Raw genomic sequence first — 22,293 nt, forward strand, 5'->3', positions numbered from 1 at the left:
ATTTTTAGAGGCAAATGCAAACATAATATTATTTATGAAGGGGAAAGTAGACATACACAAAAGTAATTTAGCCCAGCTCCTGCTTTTGCAGGGACCATCTCCTTGTCATGCTTCTGCTCCACAGCATCAGAAATAGTCTTTACCTATACTGTAGGCAAAGAGAGCACACCTTCAGAGGTAAGCCTGGAGAAGTGTGGGAAGGCAGATCTGTCATCATTTTGCACACCACATTTTTCAGAAAAAAATCCAAGCTCTGGCTAGAGTCTTGCATTTTGTATGAAGAAACAGGGAAGCTTCTGTGTGCCTCAATGGAAATTGTCAACAAATACATGAGTAGTTAGAGGTTTACCAAAGATGAATGGGAAACAAATTGATTTATCTTTGTTTAAAGCTTCATATCAGAGTCTGAGGGAAGGAAAAAAAGAGCAATGCTACCTTACAGTCATGATATTTCATTTTCCTCGTTAACTATCAGATAAATCATATACAGCGAAGTTTCTAAAGATGATTTCCTTGGGGGGTTTCTTCTGTTACAGTACCAGCTGGTTACAATCTTCTAAATTCACACAAACAATAAGAAAGGTTATGAATTCAGATATTCTATGCCTTACCATTACTCTATGCCTTATACCTATGCCAGGAAACCAACTAACTCTTTGGTCTTCACTCTTTTGTTGCTTTGCTGTTTCAGAACCAAAGTAAAATCTAATCAAATTTGTCAGGATCCATGAAATCCTAAGCTCAAGCTACCTTCTGTTTCTGGCAGAAAAATCAGAAACAATACTAGTTCTCCAAAGCTCCATCAAATGGTTTCAATACCAAACATTTTAAAATCCTGTCTCTGAAGGTAGGAGACAGAAACTGGATAAGAACTTGTTCTTGTCTCCCTGTGTATATTCTTTGATACCACCATCAGTTTTTAAATGCTGAAATCAAGTTTCAAAAAGTCTATGAGTTTTGAGTTTCTTTTCTCCTCCTATATTTTACATAAGGATCCTTTGTGACTAGTCACCATCCTTTGTGGCAGTACACCAAAAGTCACTCCTGAACTTTTCTGGGTCATTGTTGCCACAGAGAGCCATAGAGATGAAAGCCATGGTCCCCTTCTGGTGCTGCCTTTGCTGGTTTCTGACAACTGTGGGAGCCCATTCAAAATACTGAACTAGCAGAAAACTAGGTTGAGAAGAAAAACGGCATCTTTTAAATTCATTTTGTGAACTAAATGAGGCTACAGAACAAAAAGGGATGGGGGATGGGATGAATTAGTGAGCTGTACAACAATCTCTTTGTTGACAGCAAGTTTCATCATTTCATCATCATGGAGTTTAGCATGACCCAAGGTGTCCGGAAATGGACAAAAGTGGTTTTTGTTAAATGGCATTACTATTAAGATCCTGTGCTTAAGAAACCAGGTTTCTTAAGACAAAGAAGGTAATGGCTGGTGAGATGAGATCCCTCACTTTTCTTTCCTCTTTTCCCTTGATAAGCCAAAGCTCGTTATACTAATTTCTACCTGCGCCTTGTGCTGCATTCCCATTCAGGCAGAGAGGCAGTGAATGTGCAACAGTGATTACTTCCAGATGAGATATCAAGCCAGGGTCTTGATTTTAGATAGAATCAAACCACATCTGGACAGAGATCCTCCAAGATCTGTTAAGCAGACTCAGGAAATGGTAATGGAAGTTTACAACGGAGATCCTACTATCAGGTAGCTGTGTAAGCAGCAGAGATCTATATTATTTGTCATCAGAAGTATTCCACATCTGGATAGAAGTTGGAGATATTCATTAGCACAAATTCATGGATAGTAATGGACTAAAAACTGGCATTATTTTCCTAGTCTGGATTGTGCAAAATAAGTTTTATGTGCAATTAATTAGAATTTCCATAGGTTTAGTTGCAGAAACTCAAAGCATGACCCACATAAAAGAGTTGTTGAGTAATTTTTTGTAATCTGTATATTACAGGAGGAATTTGAAAATCTTTTAAAAGTTATCACTGCAGTAGTTGGAATATTCATTCTCGTTTGTTATTTATGTCATAGAAACATAACAAGAAAGACAAGGAAAAAAGGAAGGAAAAGAAAGAGGAAATTGAAGAGAGAAAGAGAGGCAAAGAGAGGCTGAGGGGGGAAAGACAATTCCCATATACTTTCCAGCAGAGTTTTCACCAAAGGGCTCATTAGAGTATCAGAGGATGGATGTAGATGATAATTACCTAAGAACAAGCCAAATTGTGCAACGTTGCTGTAAGCCCAAAGAAGAAGCCTGTTAAATGCAGTGGGCACCTACACACATCAGGACAACTAGATGGGGTTTGGAATCAGAAACACAAATGACACGGTTTTTATGATACCCTGCTGTCCTGCTAGCAAGTGCTTTACGGTCCATCAATCAGTCACTCAAGTAGTCAAAATCTTTAACCACATAAAAATCTATTGAGAACAAGTTTTATTTACAATGGTGACCTGGCCAAGAAAACTCACAAAGAGCAATATGTAACATCACTACAGACATACAATCACTGTTGTATATTACTAGAAAGCTCCCAAACATATCATGAGGCATAAATCAATTATATAAAATACCACAAACATCAAATAAACCAATAAAAAAGGGAAGGTCATAACACAACCAGACATGTCATGAATAACGGCCACAAATATCAGCCAGTGTTTCATCCATGGTATGAATAAAACCCCAGAAGATATACAAGCAATTTTTTTTAGATCCTTTTGTGTTCTGTTAAAAATATGTTACTGACTTTTGATATTGTCTATTTTATAACATTACTTCTTTTTATATTTCACTAAGGGCATAAGTTACTTTTAAAGTCTGTATTAATTAAAATTGGGAGGGTTTGTTTGTTTGCAGTATAAATGTGCATTTTATCATATATGTTTTTATGAACAATTCAGTGCATATAGTTTTGTGCTTGCTTGTAATTGGCAATACTTTGCATTTAGTAATAAAATTCACCGTATTATTAAGTTCAGTATACTTAAACAAATTGGACATAGAACACAGTGGGAGGCACAGTTTGGTACCATTGTCATTGTCATGAGTGTGTCTCCCCTCCAACCCTGCCCTGGATAATGAACATAATTCAAAAGCCACGATGATTTGAAGAACTGCCTCCAGGTATCCAGGATCTCTTGGAATGTGCACCACTATTTGTGTATTAGCAACAAAGAACACATACAAAACCATCATTAAACTTGGTCCTTAGAGAGCTGAGAGCTTATACATGGAACAATATATCTGTAATGATTAGGTGTGATGATTGCAATCAATCCATTTTGAACTGCCAGATCATGGATTTCTAATATTTATATTATATGTCTTATTCCCAGAAGTCTATATTAAAAGGTGTCCTATTCCACTATACTCACAACTGCCATATACATTTATATTTTTGCAAGAGTCACAAGATTTTAACCTTCATAAATTCTAGTTTATTTGATGGTGTTTGACGCATGGATTTTTCAGATTACATTCAAAGTAGCTCATCTGTTTGAATGAAATTTATTACATAAATTATATAGAATGTTATAAATTCTAGCCTCTGCTTAGTACTCAGAAATATTCAGCATTAACATAATGTAAATAAGCTTTACCTTTATTCAAATTAAAGAAAATGATAGCATGTCTCATCTGATAATGTTCCCAAAAGGGACATCTGTGAGAAACTCACACCTTAAAAGGTGCTGATGATCTTGCCCACCATTTACACTGCTGCAGTGCCCAGCTGATGAGACATCAGCAAAACAAACCTGTCTGCTGACTTGGAGACAAAAGCATTTTGTTGCTGAAAACAAGATTTGCATTTAAAACTTCCTTATAGCTTAACTGAATGTAATGAATTAAGAAAGTGGGTGAAAACATTTGGTTTATTTATATTTATCCTTTTGCAGACATGAAGCTTTTTCTGAAATTCAGAAGAATAGATCATCCAGAGTGTAATCTTGATTGCTTGCCTTTAAACTGATGATATTGGCTGAAAATCAGACCACCATCATTTCAGATGACTCATTTTTGCTTTATTGATAACATATGCACTTAGAAGCAAGTTCTGCACATTGAAAAAAAAAAAAAAGAATCCTCCTCTTCTGTGCATGCATTTTTCAGATATAGACCCAGCTAGTATATGCTAACACCAAGCAATTTTTTTTGCAGCATGTCACATAATTCTCTTTTTTTTACACCCAATATCTATGATTAAGAAATGTAATACATACTAAGAAAGTCTTAGATAATTTACACTATGCATTAAAGTGTTTTGCATGAGAATATAGTATGATGCAGACAGCAGAAGAATTATGTCTTTCATTAAAAGGTTCGCAACTCAGTGTGCTATGATATAACTATAGCAGTTTTTCTGTCTCAGTGAAGGTTTTTTATTTTAAACACTGCCTTGAAGACCAAGGGATGCATATGCAATAGCACTATTTTGGCTATATGTTTTAACTTAATATCACCTCTTAGTAATTACACACTGTCAGTTTACCTGCTGTCCTGGTGTTATGGGTGAACAGCTATGCTGTCACTGCTCTTCATCTCTCTGAATCCTGAAGTAAGCAGTAAAATAAGATGGCATTTTTTTCATTATTTAACATTTTTAAAAAATCCTTGTTCAAAGCCTATTTGAAGCAGTTCAGCAAGAATGATATACATTAAGGTCAGGATTAAAAGAAAACCAATTACATGAAAGAAATATGATTTTTGACACAGATCCTTTACGTGCAAATTGGGATTTGTATTTGCCACCTAATTTAGAAAGCACCCAGGACAGCTTGCAGGAATGCAAAGTAGGCTTTGGATGCATTCAGCATTTGTGTTTCTTGTGGAATTTAATCAGAGGAGAGGAATGCACTTCACAAGAAGGTTCGTGTTCAGGGTAAAACCTGGCCATTGGTCAGCATGCTTTGTACTATCAGAAAAAAACCACTTTTGGTATAGACCAGCAGCCTGGAAGCTTCTCTGGCTCAGAGTATATTGGCAGCATGCAGGTGGAATATTCTGCATCCTCTTCTTACCTTCACTAAAAGAATAAATGACAGCTCTAAGCTGATGCAGCATTTTGATGCTTCTGACTATAAGAATGGTTTACAGGGCAGACAAGGTTTCGACTCTTTGTTTTTCAGGGTCTATTTCAGAGGCACTACAAACCATGCCTAGAGCCTTACAAGTTAAGAACACCCTGCTGGGACAGTTTCTACCTGTTTTCCCTTTCTCACATGGTCTTCTCATCACTTGTCTACTTAATTTTGTGTTCGCTGATCCTTCATGTCTTTACACTAAATATTTGCTTGGAATATGTAGTCATGAAGCTGTTCTTTCTTTCCATGTCAAAACTCTAGTGCTTTATTTTCAGGGGACAAAATGGATCATATTTCCTTGAAACATCCAGACATCATAACTTTATCTCAGTAGACAGTGTAGCTCAGTATGATGTGTTGTTGCTTCAGACCCTCCCCATGTCACCTGGGTCTATGCATCTACAACATGAGATGGTAAGTGGGGATATTTTGTTCCCTGCTCAGTACACTGACTATTTTTTCACATGTGCTGTTTTAAACATAAAATATATCTGAGTTTCTAGCCCAGATAAAAATTACAATACCTAAGAATAGTCACTATAAACTAAAATGCAGGAGATTGAGTTTCACTTGATAGTAATTAATATTAGCTGGTATAATAACTAATACCATTTTAGCTAAGTAGTAAAAAAGACTGTAATGTGTAGCACTCAAACCTAGCTCCTCTATTATGCAGTTTCAGACTAATATAACACATATACTTAATAAATCCAATGCATTAAAAGGGTTATTTTCCATAAGATATTTTGTTAGTATATGGGTTTTAGTTAAATTTTTCAAGCTGTAGTTAAAAACAGATTGAAGAAGCAGGAAATCATATGTTGTTTGGCCAGAGCTTACTTGTACTTAGGTGCAGAAAAATCATAATGTTCTCCTTGGAGTGCAAGGCAGCCAACACTGAGGGTCTGTATATCCTCCCAAGACCTTGCTTATAAAGACAAGAAAATTCAGTATGGCTTGTCCTGACACTTCACCTTAAATAAATTGGGTTTTTTCTCCATCCTCCTGCCCACAGCTGTGGTGGGTTGGAGTCACAGACCTTAGGAGTCTGACAGGAGTTCCCAGACCAGAAGAGAAAACCTCAAGAGATGTAGAACTATAACTAACCCCATGCAAGAGTGTGCTCAGATTAAAGGTAGCAACAGGCAGATTTTTCACAACTGTAATGGCCTTTAAGGGTGTAGGCATCTGAATGCCTTTAATCTGTCAGAGTCAGTGGTACCATGCCTCAAGCCATGAATGGTATAGTGTTTTTTGGTCTCTTTCTTCCTACTAACAGCTGAATTCCAGACCTCTGTAGTGAGGTCAGGGACCCTCACTTGCTGTCTAGTTCATAATTTGCTGCATGAATTACAAACCATCTCCCAAATGTTCTGGGGATCTGAAAAAGTGAAAGTGACACTGACTTACCTTTGGAAATTGTGGTGCCTTGAGCTATGAATGGAAGTTTTTACTATGGCAATTGGTGTGTCCTGGGGCAGGTGAACTGACAGTGGGATCTTGTCGCTGTTCAAGGAACTGCCGTGTGGGATTTTATTTCTTGCATATCCAGTAGGCTCTGATGAATACTGAATCTTCAATCTAGCTGATCGTCCTTCAGCTGAGATGTTTGGAGCATGTGAGGCACAGCTGATACTTCACTTACTATAATTCTCCCAAGACCAAGAATCCAGATCAGGGCTATACCTGAAATAATTGATCAAAAATTAGGAATTTAAATTAAAGTCAGCTAAAGGAAAACTCTTCCTGGATCTTCCTGGGTTCATCTCTATGACACAAGGTCTTAGTGATGCCATGTATCTTGCTCTGCAGGAAATTTGCACATGGTCATGTACTATATGTTATTAATCATACTCCTCTCTCTTGCCAAATTAACCATCTAAAATGGGTAGCCAAATTTATTGGAAACTTCTAATTTTAATATCCCTGGGACATGGCAACCCTGGATGTAGGGACAGACTGGGAAGTGAGAGGCTGGAGAGCAGCACCATGGAAAGGGACCCGGGGGTCCTTATCGATGGTGAACATGAGTCAGCAGTGCCCTGGCAGCCAGGATAGGCAAGCGTGTCCTGGGGAGCAACAGGCCCAGCGTGGCCGGGTGGGCAAGGAGAGGATTGTCCCACTCTGCTCTGCTCTGGGGCAGCCTCCACTCAAGTGCTGGGGGCAGTTTTGGACATTACAATGTGAAAAAGATATTAAACTGTTAGACAGCATCCAAAGGAGAACCGCTAGGATATGAGGAGTGGCTGCAGTCACTGGGTCTGTTCAGCCTGGAGAGGAGGAGACTGAGGGGAGACCTCACTGCAGTCACAACTTGCTGTGAGGGGAAGAGGAGGAGCAGGCACTGATCTCTGCTCTTTGGTGACTAGTGACAGGACCAGAGGGAATGGCCTGAAGTGGTGTCAGGGGAGGTTTAGATTGGATATTAGGGAAAGGTTCTTCATCCTTTCAGTGTTGTCAGTCACTGGAATGGGCTCCCCAGAGAAATGGTCATAGCACCAAGCCTGACACAACTCAAGAAGTGTTTGGTCTCAGAAGTATTAAAAATATTGTGATTCTTGGGGCTGTCCTGTGCTGGACTTTGATTACTCCTGTGGGTTCCTTACAGCTCAGGATATCTATGGTTCTCTGATTCTTATCCATCTGCCTTCAGTCAACAGCTGTGAATCAGAGGTAGTACCTGTTTACCTCAAAGAGGCAGTAGGAAGATAAGTGTTTCATAAAAAGTAAGTGCTATATTGATGAGGACCACAGGCATTCACCTGGTAAAATGAGGATTTCTGTCTTCAGAACATTCTTTGAATAGTACGTAGGAAGAAATTCATAAACTGGCAATAAGAGAAAAAGTAATGATTTAAGAGCATCTTATTAAGTGGTCACTGTTCATCCTGTATATTATTACCTTATCTTGGAACTTGAGAAAAATGTTGTGGAACTTGTGAAAAATGTCTTGTAATTTCTATCAATAGCAGCACGCAGTTATGTAACTAAAGGCTCTTGTAAGAGGCATACATGAAAGAGGTTTGAATTAGTTTTATACATACTTCTATTATTCTAGTGTTTCTTGCCAGGCTTGGACTTGTAACCTTGTTAAAGTTATATCAGAAAATTTGGGTTGCAAAATCATAGGAATCATTATACTGAGAGGAAAAGATGCTTTAATATATATAATCCACTGAATTTCTCAGGCCAGATTTTGTTGGTATTTGCTATCTGAGGCAATGAGTCAAAAACAGTTGTCAAAACAGATAACTGAGTATGAAAAAAATCTTCATAAATTTTCTCAGTATCAAAAAGTCTTGCATATGTGATTGGGATTTTTTTTTATATAGTTCATGTTTGTTTTTACTGACACATACGATTTATGGTGGTCTGTCTTCTGTGCTCTGACGGGACAAAAATTCAGAAGTGAGATGAGGATGGGAAAACGCCAAAGGATGTCCCAGGACTGCATCCTAAGGGCCCAAAACATGACCTTCCTCTCTCTTCATAACATCTGTCCTTTCCTTGCATAAAGATACATCTTTAAGAGATGCTGTTCATCCTTAAGAAGCTGTATGTATTCCTATAATGCAAAATAGATATATCCTGAAACATCTGCCCTGTGGAAAGATTGTAATGAAATGGCAGTTCATTTGAGAAAATGTAATGAAGTGCCACTCAGATTACACCAGGAGCAGGTTAATATCCTGTGTGTGTACCATCAAGGACATACTGTTTACATCCTCGGGAAAACATTTCACACAATTGCAATAAAAAATGTTAGAGATTTTCTTTCTTATCCCAGTTAATGGCAAATTTGTAATATGATGTACACAGATATCAGTGTAGAGACTTATTACGTCTGCCAGCAACACCCACAGTTTTCAATTGATAGAGCAAGTGGTTTTCTCCTTAAAGCTGCAGACCATTATGAAATGTCAGGCTTCCTGCTGGTGCTTTGAGATGGGAACCAGTCACAGAGACTGGAACAAGTAATATAGCTAGCCTAGTTTACAGCATCACTGCCAGAAGTGTTTGCTTTTATTTACTAGCATTAGTCACTAAATTCACCTAAAGCTAGTTTCAGTCATCTGTCCAATGCTGAATCAAGAGCTGGAGATCAAGTGAAAAGAGGCAGTTAAGTGGAATGTGTCCAACGATGTTCTAATTTCAAATCCTCTAACCAAAAGTGATTCCAGTTTTTAGTGTTGCATATTCTCATTCAGCTGGTGCAGAGATACTGTTGTCTCTGTCGAAAGTAGGTGCTCAGTAGTACCACAGAATCACAGCATATTCTGAGTTGGAAGGAACTCGCCGGGATAATCCAAGTCCAACTCCTGGACCTGCACAGGACTGCTCCAAGTACCACACTATGTGCCTGAGAGTATTGCCCAAATGCTTCATGAACTCATAGAATGAAAAAAACCAGTACTGTACTTCTCTTCATCACAAGCTTCTGCACACAAAGAACTGCAGAACAGGCCCTTAGCAATGTCTGTTCAATCCCAAGTTCTCTACTCTGAGGTTCTGAAGGCCTTTAAGGCCTTCTAATGTACTTGCCTAGCTGGAAACTGGAACAGAAAATATTGATAATATAATAGTTCTACCCCTCAGCTTTGCAGCTTGTACATAAATTTGTATGCCCAGGAACTCTCCTAAGAGCTGTCATACACCTCAAAATACACCTCAAAAGGAACTCAAAATACACTGTTACAATTTGGCCCCCTATTTACAGGTAGGCACATTTCATAATGAGCTGCTTTCTACAAGTATGGGTAAATTTTTTAGATAATATTTGTTGTTAAGATTAAAATTCACATAAACAAGGTGATATTGCAGGATACTGAATGTACCTGTGTGATATGTGCCTAATCATGGCTCTTTTAAAGCCAATGGGAGTCTGACATCAGCAACCTCATGATGTTAATTGCTATAGCAGAATTAAATGTTTTATTAAAGACTTCTTGTAAAAAGTTAATCCTTACTTTTGGAACATTTTGTTGATTTTTTCATAATTATCCATCTTTAAATGAACAGAGAGGGTTTTCTAGAAATATAAAATATTTGAGTCCAGCAGGTTCTTAATTTTAGTACTGCAAGCCCAAATTAACAGCTTCTGAAAACTAAAAAAGTTCATTTCGTGTAACTACCCTGGTAGTTCCACAGTAAATATATCTATTTGCTGGCAGAGGAACATGCCCCTAGACCATTGAGGTTGAAAGTACATTTTCTATGGCTGTTGAAAAAAAAAAAAGTGAATTTACATCTTGCGTCCTCTAAAGTGCATAGCAAAATTCCCATAAAGTTTAACAGTTAAGGATGTATCCAGATACCTAATCTAAACTGTAGTCTCTGACACCATCTGCAGAGATGGAAAGTATCTTGGAGTGAAATCTCTACTTCTTTTGCCATATACTTAAAATTTATATGCAAAACATACAGATCATAAATGAAATATATTCTTTCATAAATTGATTTTACCCCACTACCATCAATGCATCCGTTTTGGCAGCAATGTACAGACCCATTACTAAATAAGCAATTTCTAGTCACCCTGTAATAAATTTTGCCCATTACTAATACCTCAACATTTCTGGCACTGCTCTCCTTGTTTGAGAAAAGACAATGTCTGCTCATATTTTAAAATAACATGAGTAATTTACTAAATGTGTGGAGTGAAAAATGTTTATTGTTAAGATTCAAATTGACTTAAAGAGCAGAGAAAGACAGTTTTATGTTAGCATCTCTTTTTCCCATGATACTACAAGGTAGGTAGTGGATGTAGCCGTGTGGTGAACATAAACATGACCCTTCCAAAAGGGGTTGCTGGCCTTAGAAGCACCTCCTACCAGCAAAATCATAGAAGTCTGGATGGCCAACAGTATCAGGAAATAATTGCAACTTTATCAGGCTGATTTCAACTAAGTGCTGTCACTGCCTGAATCTCGTGATAAATTGCATTGATCATGTAGGTTACAGAACCCCTATCAGTACCAAAGGAAAGACATTATAGTTTGACAGTGGTGTCTTCATTGTCAACTTCTGGAAGTATTGTACTGCACTACATTGAATGGCTCATTTAATAACTATTTATAAATTAAACAAGCAGAAAAATTATTCCTAGCCACTTAAAATGCTTGAGAGAATTTCTAGTTTTAAGAGACACTTCAAATTAGGTAAAAGTTTGAACTTTGGATGTTGCAGTAATGTTGGCCAATGTTACTGTAAATAATGAATAGTGGCTGTGCACTCTAGATGGTAATATTAGGCTCAATTATTTTAGGAACACCTATTTTTATGGGAAGGTAACATGCTGTATGTATCATGGTCAGTTAATAGGAGTTACAGAGGAGTTTCCACAAGACACGTGGAAACCCTGACTTCAAAACCATCAGGAGTTTTCCATATTATAGCAAGACTCTGATCCAACATTCACTTCTTAGCTGTGTTTTAGGTTTGCTTATAAAGCTTTGAGATTGAACCCGCAGTTCAAATATTTAATCTGAATGATATATTGGCAGGCTGTCACACTGGATGCTGCTATGTACAGGTAAAATGTTACATGATGGTACTTGATTAATTTTAAACAAAAGGTGGAGCCCACAGTAGTCACAGGCCAGACAGGGCTTAAGCCTTAAGCCTTGAGGAAACCTTTTGTCATCTTTTCTGGTTTGAACAGCTAGCCAAAATTTTGATTTTTAGTTCCTCTTAGGAGGAAAATTCATGATCAAGTCAGAAAATTTAATTTGGAGACTTCTACTTTCTTAATATGAGAATGTGATTTATAAGAGCATGATGTGACAAGAATTTTCGTTTAAAAGTAGCATGAAATGAGGGTAAGTTTTGCAATTTGTCTGGCAACACTTTTTTCTTCTGTACTTATTATTGACACATACATAACAGACTGTTATGAACCCAAATCTGTAACTTGAAATTGACTCTTTATAGGGAAAATCCATTATCCATGTTCCTTGGGCTTATTGGGCCTAAGAAACCGGAAAAGTTTTGCGTATTTTGAGACAGTTTTCCCCCACGCCTTTTTTTAATTGTTTTCGCTCTGAGTCTTAAGAAATCTGGATTTTAGTGCTCTGCCCCATCTCAGCCAGCTTCAATGAGGAGAGCTGGGAATTCAAAATAAAGTGTCTCATAGGTTATGTCTGCTAACAAATTTCCACTAATTGACATCAAACTGGTTAATTTCCATATAATAAGTGTTGATTGATTCAAGGGCTTGACTCAGCTGGCCAAGACTGTCCTTACAATGATCACTTATGGGCTACCTTTTTGGAACACAGTGGAATATTTAATGTCTTGCCAGATTTGAAGGATGCTGGGAGTTGGAACAATGTTTTTAATCTTGGCTACTAATTACGTGGCAAAGGTATAAACTGGGCTTTGCAAATCATTATTTCCATTAGAAAGGTGTTGGAAGCAATTCCACTGAGGGCTTCCCTCCTATTTATGCAGCTGTTATTCCCATGAGAGGAGGCCATTGCAGTCATGGCTGAAACATGGGCTTCTGTTCTGTTTCCACAGCACTTGGAAGAAAAACAAAACAGGACTAATGAAAAACACACACGGGAAATGCTTTATTATTTCATCATCCTCACCTACTGAGATCTGGCACCACTCTGTGTTTAGGAAGAACTTCTCCCGCCCTCTCTCTCTCGCGCGCAGTGTGGTTGTATAAGGCTGACACTCTGTCATTTCCTGTCAGATCATTTCAGAGGAATTTGCTCTTATTTCCTCCCAGCCTCATCCCCTCCTCCTGGCCTCAGCCTTGGCTGCGTGCCCCAGCAGCCATGGGGTGTTTACTTAACCGCATGGAGCGCTGGGCTGCCCGGGCTGCAAACGCTGGGGCGACACGCACACACGCACTTCGGGAGCTCGCTCGCGGGAGCTCACAGCCACGCTCGGGAAACACACAACCCCTTTGTGAAGAAAACACGCAGGGCCAAAGCCAAACCTTGTGCAGGGTCTTTGTAGACTGTAGGTGAGCGAGTTCTAGATGTGGAAAAAAATAATAAATTTTTTTGGCCCACAAGTGTCTATGTGAATTCTCTTGGAAATGGCATTGTTTGTCATTTCAAGTGTTCAAATTAGGGCATTTTCTGAACTTATCCGTGTGTCATGGAATTCATAGTACATGACTACGAGTTAATTCAGCATTCAAGTTATCTCTGAGCGTTAGCCAAACATATCTGACTACAATAGATGTTCCTGCTACATTGCATATATAAGTGATTACTGCTACTAGTTTTTCTACTCTGGCATACTGGATAGGTTTGCTAAAAATGTCTGTGTTTTATAAATGGTATAAAACTATTTTAGCACCCAACAATGGTGTGAAAATAAACCATGCAGAAACAGGACATTTATACTTGAATGATGTGTGAGCTTTTCAGTGGGTAAAGTGGTCACAGTTCATTGTTTAAAAAAAAGTAGTCAAGTCACTAACAGTCTCCACAGCAAGATTTATAGCCATGGAGAAAAAGAACTAAGTAAACTATCTGACTGAGAAGTCATTTCTTCCTTCCTTGGCAGCATAGGATTTGTTTAAACACTGTTAGGAGAAGGCTAATTAAAACAATTTTGCCAGAAGTCTGGGAGATTGCTAAATACAACACCAGGTCCGTGCTCTTGATCTAGAATGACAACTTTTTCCTAATATTAACTAGGAGTTTCTTTCTGATACAGAAAATTAGAAGTCAGAGAGAAATACCTCCCTCTGACATAGTTGAGACAATAACCATTATTTTGAGTAGCAGTCATAAAATAAATGATATTTGACATTTTATGACAGCATTTAAATTTTATTTAATATTACTGCTGATATTTATCTAATTTAAAGCTAATGGGCTATCTGCCAGGCCAGAGCAGGAATGAATAGTTTCCATTCCACTTATGACAGAATTTTCTTGTCCAGAATACTGTCAGAATTTAGAGCAAAATCATGCAATCATATCCTGGGTAAGTGGGGGTTTGAATACATTATCTGGAATTTAATGTTTAGTCCATGTCCTTTCATAATTGAATACAATACCAGGTGAATTTGACTTCTTTGTTTTATGATTCAGATAATTTTTGTTTTCTCAGTTCTATTGTACATATAGTAGAGAAATAACATAATGTTTAATACAAACATACAAAAATATAATAAATAATACAAACAAGAAAATAGCAAGATTATTTCCATTTGCTGTATATCCACAGTATTAGCCACAATCTCACAATCTTGCAGTCTAGTAACTATTAACACAACTTTTAGAATTTTCCAGTTTCTAAATTTATGAAATGAAAGTTAGAAAAATCCTCAATTCCTTGTTAAAATTAACTCTTCATATTAGAGAGTTTGCCCATATGTCTGAAAGTCTATTATTAACTTTGCAAAACAACTATGTCAGGTAGGCAAAGGTCTTTCTTCAAGTAAACTGATCTACCAAATAAGATACTTTAATTTTTCAAGAATTATATGCTTTTTTATTTTATTTTATTTATATATTCTTTTTATTTTCCAATTTGAATCATATCTTTATTAAATCAGAGGTACTCTTGTGCAATTGTTTGTTTTCAGGATCATCACTGCACACTTTCTGCTTTCTAAAGTTTCTTTATATTCCTGTATTTCTAGGACCTTCATAGTGATGACTGACCAAAACAATAAAAAATCTCAGTGGAGACACTTCAAACCAAAAGAAAACTTAGTGTTGTTTAGATCTAAATATTTTTCCAGAAAAAGAAAATCCAAAGGATGCAAGAGTAGCTTGCTATTTGTAGTAAAAAGTATGGAAAATTTATCACAAATGAATCTCATTTGACATCTCATTTGAACATAATCCTGCGTGCAACCACCAACAATAAAGATACTTATTATTCATTTGTTATATATATTCAGTTCTTTTTAACTCTAGTGAGTTTACTATGTACATTTTCTGATAAATATTCATGATCTATTACTCCAAGTCTGTGCTATGTTTCTTAGGGGTAACTGGGCAGGGTGTATGGTCTCACTTCTGCTCTTCAAATTCAATGCTTTTTTCTTGCTGGAGCAATCTGTGAGAAGGAAGGGAATTGGTGCTGGGAGCTACACAAGGCTTTAAAATCTAGAAAATTAGGATAAGTCCATTAAGATGAGTCCTACTGCAAAGCAGGAACATCCTTGGTTTTTAGCAGATCCTTATCCAGTCTGTTCTTAAAGGCTTGCGTGGATGGAAACACCTTGTCTGCAGATTACACAGAAGCCTAAAAACCCGTTTAATCATGATAAGATACAATAGTCTATGAAATACCAATATTTGGAAGAAGAATTGAGGGTTTCCAGATTGAGATAGACCTACCGAGAATTTGCCAAATTTGCCAGAAAAGGACTCTTGCTCACCACCAGTGACTAGATCCTCTGAAAATGGACAAAAAGGAAGGTGGGATGGAAACCTGGTACTGAAGATCAGTAACAAAGTAGTTTCAAGTAAATGTACTCAGAAAGAAAAAAAAAATTATCCTGTGGCAATAAGCCTAGAAAAAAGATCTAGCCTAGGACGGTGGTGCCTCTTATTCTTTTGAACTCTCTGAAGAGCACAGCTGAGTTGAAAGAGGATCTATTGCAACTTTCTGTGGTAACATCTCACGTGGTCGTTTTTTTCTATTCTGGGAACTATAACTAAACTATTTTAGCAGAAAAGACATATACACTTATCATGACAGGCTTTATGACAGGTTTTATGACTTATTAACCAGCAGCAACAGAATGACTGAGACAGCGTCTACAGCAGCAGAAAAATTGGAAGATGGCTCTACTGGGAATACTTTTTTGTGAACTAGTATTTTCCAAGGGAACGTTATGAGACACAGGGAGGAATTTCAAATCTATTTTGATGCACAGCCTATAGATAAAATCTGGGGTTGTACTGCCGTATCACAAGTATTTTATTATGATTCTAAAAACCTCAGTCAGTATATATCTGCATGGATAGGGCACAAAGTAATACTAACAGTAATTGTTCATCTAAGGATGACCTAAGAGTCAAAAAAATAGTCAGAAAAAGTTTCTCCTCTGAACTCATATATGGAAACAAGAGGTCCTATTAGACCTGAAGGCAAACAGAATTCAGAAGTAGAAATATTGTTAAAATGCATGCCTTTACAAAGTTTGAAAGGAAGTGAAAATGACAGCAGCAACAGACAGCAGATTCAGACAGCAACGCTGAAGTCATATCATATGCAGCTAGGAAGAAATTATGAAAACTGTTCTCACCTGCATAAATATTAAGGTTCCTGGACAACAAATTACTTTAATAGTACACTCTGACTCCAGTCATCAAGCTGAGCTCTGCCCCTCAGATGTGCTGAGATTGCCTTGGAAGCATTAAAGTGGCCAGCTGGGGGAGGCAGGGTGTGCTGCTGAGTGAATGGCGCTGGTGTGAGCAGGGTGTGACTGGAGATGGAGACAGCTGCTGGATGGGCAGGAGCAGCACACTTGTGTGCATGAGGTCCCACATACTATCAGAACAGTTTTGTCCAAATAAACCAGGCTTATGCATTTTAGCACTCCAGAAATACTTAAAAACACATTTCTATAAGGCCCAAGGCAAGAAATTACAGACCATGGAGCACAAAGACCAGGATTATGAGATCAACCAGACCACAGAAGGAAATGTCACCCATGCTGCTACCAACGCATTTACAATGGCCTGTCTAGAGAACCCAAACACACCTTTCTCTCTGATCCTTGTGCAAATTGTAAGTCATATGATATCTTAATGGTGAGTTTAATAAAGGTATTGCATTTTTGCGAGTAAAAGTTCCAGATGAGCAAAAGGCAGCATTTGTATTTGAGGATTCTGCAAATGTCACTTCATACTTCGGAGGGAAGGTCTGTGGAGCAAGAAGACCCAGTGAAGATGATATGTTATTAAAAGCTGAGGGCAGGAGTGACCCAGGTGCTAAGTCAGGAGACATGCAGATATACAATCAACCCTCTCCATAGAAATATTCAGGTCATTTTGCCGAAACTGAATATCAGAATTTGAATTATTTCTTTCTATTTCTCAGTGCTGACAGTGTGCTAAGTGCTGCAAAAGAGAATGCCCCTGTTTTGAGAGGCTTCCAAAATAAATATTACTTTTTTTTCCTAGAGTTTGGCCCAATGCCCATTAGTAGCCAAACTGTGATAGTCCTAGACATAATGACATACTGTGCTCATTTTCCTCTGAGAAAGATGACTGATGATAATGCTCATGAAGAATTTCAGCTCTCTTACATGGGGACATGTACATGCTCAGGCTGCAGGGCCACGTGTCAATTGGGAAACAAGCATGCATTCAGTACCTCTCAGTGCTGAGTTGCTTGCGTTAATGACCTGACTTTTGCTTTTGGTAATATTCACATGTGTAAAACTCACCAGGACCAATTAGGAACCCAAGATAAAATCTTGATCCCGTTGGAGTTAAGAGGAATTTTCCTTTTGAATTAGAGGTTGACATTACCTCCATTTGGCTAGGTAAAGGGTGGTCAGTTTTTTGTTCTAATTCTGTGCTGCCTACATCCAAAACCTACAGTTGTAGTATGGAACTCTCTCTGTCAACTCATTAAATATAAGTCCCGAATGAAACCTTAGCATAGTGATTATATAAACTTCATATTATTTCTTGATTGTATTGTTTGAGTTTTAACTTACCCCTTGGATTAAAAATTAAACCAGAATTTTACAGAGGAATAAAATATGAAAAGGTCCTTCTTTTTTTCTGTCTCATAAAATGATGGATTAAATCTAATTACACAAGAATTAACAGAAATGTATCATAGTAATAGAGAATGAGAATCCAGATTTGAGTATTTACAGGAAGATCAGTTCCATACTTATCTTTATGCAATATAGTAATCTGCTATGAGCGGACCTAGTAAGATTTTTAACACACAGGTTTGTAATAAGCAGGTATGTTTCATCTATACCTTCAAACGGGAAACTGGTGGATATTTTTAATGTGTTTTGCTTCATTACATTTGAATAGGGTCTTGTTTATGTGAAATCTGGCTTGAATTCCAGCTAAAACATTGTTTGCTTTCTTATTTTGTCTTCCTGCTCTTAACTATTTCTTTGCAGTGTGAAAATACTACAGCCTATGGTTGATGTCTTCATCACAGTGGAATGCTTTTAAACTTAATGAAGAGTTGCAATAAATCAGTGGACTTCATTCTGCTTTCTGTCATCAACACATACATACCTTCTTAGCTATTAATCCCCTCAGAGATTATTAGAAGTCAATAAGACATGTTACAAATAATCACTATTAACTTTAGAAAGGATTGTGCCTGGTGTCATAGCTACTAGCTATCTTGTCTCCAGTGAAATGGCATTTGTACATTGTCCACTTCTGAATGCCACAGAAGAAAAGAAACCAAAATGACATAACTTGCAGTATTTAGTCACATTCTTGTTGCAGGATATTGAAGTTAAGGATGTGCATTTTGTGCAGACCTGGGGCCTTAAGTGGATGGCCAGTTTGAGCAAGGACTTGATGTCTTTCCATGTTTGCCTGGTACCTACCCCGGTGCACTCTGCAGAACTCTGTTAATGACCATTAAAATGTCATATTGATCTATTCTCTCTGACGTTTCTTAGTTCTAGATGTGGCAGAATATTCCAAGGGTAAGGCTTTTCCCCCCTTCAGTTAAGGGTTCAAAGCTTTTTACCCAAACCCCATAGTCAGTCAGGGCCACGAGGGCACTGCTGTGTCTGCCCTGCCCATGGCAGCCCCCGGGGCCAGCAGCCCCTGGCCCGGCAGTGCCACAGCTCCCCGTGAGCCCTTCTGCCAGCCCAGCACAGCCTCCTCCTGCCCCAGAGCCCAGGACGTGCCCTGGGCTGCCCTGATGCCCCCGCAGTTGCCCTGCTCCCGGCCAGGACCGGAGCCCCCCGGCCCTGACACTGCCACCCCACGTGTGTCCCACCCCCACAGCTGCACACAGCTGCACACAGCTGCACACAGCTGTGCCCCGGGGTGGCTGCACACAGCTGTGCCCTGGGGTGGCTGCACACAGCTGTGCCCCGGGGTGGCTGTGCAGCAGGGCTGGGCTCTGCAGGCCAGTGTGAGAACGCTGCTTCCCATCTCATCAGTGACAAAAACCAGGCGTAAAAAGCTCAGACCCTGGTGTTTGCTTCGCTGGACTTGGAAAATTTTGCATTCAGATTATAATTTTTCAGCCTTCTCTCAATGGTTGTGCAAAACCAAACCAAATGTGGTTCTGTGTTTTCTTACATCCAGCCTTTAGAAAAAACGAGAGGTGTGGATCTGCTAGGAGCCAGAATCTGGGCAAGGGGTTCTGCAGCTAGTCTTACTTCTCAGAATTGCCATTTTAATATTCTTGAAAAGGTTTTGGTCATTTTCTGGGCAAATGTGCAAGTCAATGCCTTTACTATTTGAGTTTGGTTTTCCCTATTTTCCCTGCCAACATAGCTAAATCATAATTAAATGTACTGTACCTGAAACATGCCTTTTAAAATGCTGAGAGCAATGAATAGGGCAGGTTGCTACATTTTGTAACAATACGTTCAGATTTTGCCTCTTAAAGATAACAAGGAAACTAATAAAAGGGCAAGATATTTGTGAAAGCACCACAAAAAGCTAAACTGTGAGAGTGAATTCATTATGACACAGAAATTCTTGCAATATATTTGCTTATGGGATTATCCCTAACCAAGGCTACTATCTTAGTAAGGAGGTTACTATGGAAACAGTGAAACAGGGTTGCACAGATTTCCTGATTGCCCTTCTCAGGCTTTATTATGTTCCTTGTTGAAAAATAAATTTTGAAATCTCTCAGAATAAACAAGTCTCTCTTGTGTGCAATGGGTATTTAGCTTAGTAAATAACTTATTGACATCTTACAACATGTCAGAAGTCCATTTAATGGTTTCTTTTCCATGAGGAAATACCATATGTTATGAGATTTTTGGTCTAGAATGAGTTTAATACCACTTAGTATTTAATGCCATTTAGTATTCAGTTTTTCTGTCTTTGGGCCATGAGTAATAAACCTGTAGTAGAAAGACAGCTGACTGATAGGCAGCATAAGATAGAAAATCAGTTAATAAAGCTTGAATTAAAAGCATTTTTTTAAAGAATAAATCTTCAAAACAGTGGTTTATGGGAAACATCCCAAGCATGATGCCATGTTCTCTGGGATATCCCTTGGCTCAGTTGTGGTCAGCTGTCCTGGCTGTGTCCCCAACTTCTTGTGCACCCCCAGCCCCCTGGGATGGGGTGGGCTGAGAAGCCAAAAGGGCCTTGACTCTGTGTGAGCCCTGCTCAGCAGTAACTAAAACACCCCTGTGTTATCAACACCATTTTCAGCACAAATGCAAACCACAGCCCCACAGCAGCTACCATGAAGTAACTTTATCCCATCCAAAACCTGCACACATTTATATTATAAATGTTTCCCTGAGAATGACACAGCAGCAATGTCCACAACACAAGTTCCACCCATGACATGGGGTGCCCCTCAGCAGATTCTGCAGGAGTTCAGCTCATGTCCAGGAAACTGCTCTGCTTTCTTCACTGGAAGCAGCTGCTTTTTAGATCAGATTGAATTAAGGCCTAAGTCAGTACCTTTGTGCTTCAACTCTCAAGTGGTGACCTTAGAATTGGAAGTTGATTAGAAACAACTCTTTCTGTCTCTCCTGGTTAAGAAGAAAAGCTCAATAGTAATTTGCAGTAAGAAATACAGTTTGTTTAAGTGTTGAGGCTGCCTCTACTGAAAGCCATAGTTCATTGTTTTATTCCCAATCTGAGCAGATGTTCCCCTTGTTCCATGGAAATAAAATACAGACTATGGAGAAGCCAGGGCTGGCCTTTCCTTAGTGTGGTTTGGAAGTAGTTTGGGAAATTGGACTTTTTGCCTAGTCCTTTTTTTCTACAGTGCTCCGGAATCCCACGGCATTGGGACAGTCAAGCAGTGGAGAGGCTGGCCTGTGTAGGCTCCATCCACAGAAGTTTCAAAACCAACCCTGAGTAATTTGGTCTGACCTCAGATCTCATCCTGCTTTGAGAACTTTGCACTAGAGACCACCTGAGGTCCCCTTCATTATCTTGTGATCCTGTTTCTGGAGGAAACCCTCCCAAACTGATCATTTGCACTACCTCAAACTACAGCTTTGCTAAGGAGATTAAGATATCTGATCCACTCCCTTTTCCCTTCCATTGACATCAAAAGTCTTCTAAAAGATAATTAGGCCTTTGAGTGTAACAGGAGCAGATCACTCCTCTCTGTACTTTCAAATGCTGCTCCAGAAAAGAAGTACTGCTTCAGGAGCTTTGAGATGTGAAAAGCAGCAGAATGTTGGATTAATACAGTGTTTCAGGCTTTTTTCTCAGCTGTGCATGCTCCTTGTAGTTGAAGACAGGAGCTGAGAAAGGTCACTGAATTTCCCAACAGATTGGAACTGTACTACAGTTTGAGAATTTCTCTAGTAGATTGGTGTTACCTAAGTGATGGTTTTGAGGAATGTCAACTGTCCTATATAGCAGATGAATTGAGAGTACTTTTTCATATAAGGAAATACTCAGCAAAAACCTTCCTGTAAAAGGCTTGGCTTTGAAATGCCTGCCTACTAATCTTGCTTTTGCAGATGTACAATCTAGTGCATAGGCTAAAAGATTTCCAATTGTCTGTGCTGTTAATATATGACGTCTATTTGTTAAATTTTGCCTTGGGCTTAACCTGTTTTCTCTAAAGTACATCCAAATCAGATAGTCTAAATTAATTCTGGAGCTGGAGGTTTACACTTTATATATCCTAACTTAGAGATACATCAGTTTCTTACAAGTTGAGCTTGACTCTCTTCCTGTGGGCACTGAACCAGCTGTGTTTCTAACTGCTGACTGTACTGAACAATCGCATTATTGTTATACCTAAATTGCTCCTAGAGGCCTATTTTAGCCTGATAAAAATTATAAATTAATAAATTAAACTGTGTTTCAATATTCAGCATTTTACTACCGCTAATAATTTAGGAGTTGATTTCCTTTGCCTATTTTATTAATGTATTTATAATACACAAGGTATATGCAGAGGTTTAATTACTTTTTATTTTCAGTGCTTACAGAAATTAAAATTCTTCGGTGGGCCAAATTCAGTTCTCAGAACAGGATTTAACTTGGAATTTACCCTTGGTGGTGTCTGGCGGAAAAGTGTTTAAGCCTGCTATGATAGTCCTG

At 38.4% G+C, this 22,293-nt stretch overlaps 1 long non-coding RNA gene across 1 annotated transcript; it reads right to left on the reverse strand.

The window, feature by feature from the left end:
* Nucleotides 1–188: 188 nt before the first annotated feature.
* LOC134551861 (uncharacterized) lies at nt 189–16,434 on the reverse strand. The gene is made up of 3 exons (XR_010080713.1): nt 16,332–16,434; nt 6,509–6,784; nt 189–405 (listed from the first exon to the last, which is right to left on the reverse strand). It is a non-coding gene; the product is annotated as an uncharacterized LOC134551861 (long non-coding RNA).
* Nucleotides 16,435–22,293: the final 5,859 nt, after the last annotated feature.

The sequence above is a fragment of the Prinia subflava genome, chromosome 6, assembly GCF_021018805.1.
Source record: "Prinia subflava isolate CZ2003 ecotype Zambia chromosome 6, Cam_Psub_1.2, whole genome shotgun sequence".
Taxonomy (NCBI): Eukaryota; Metazoa; Chordata; class Aves; order Passeriformes; family Cisticolidae; genus Prinia; species Prinia subflava.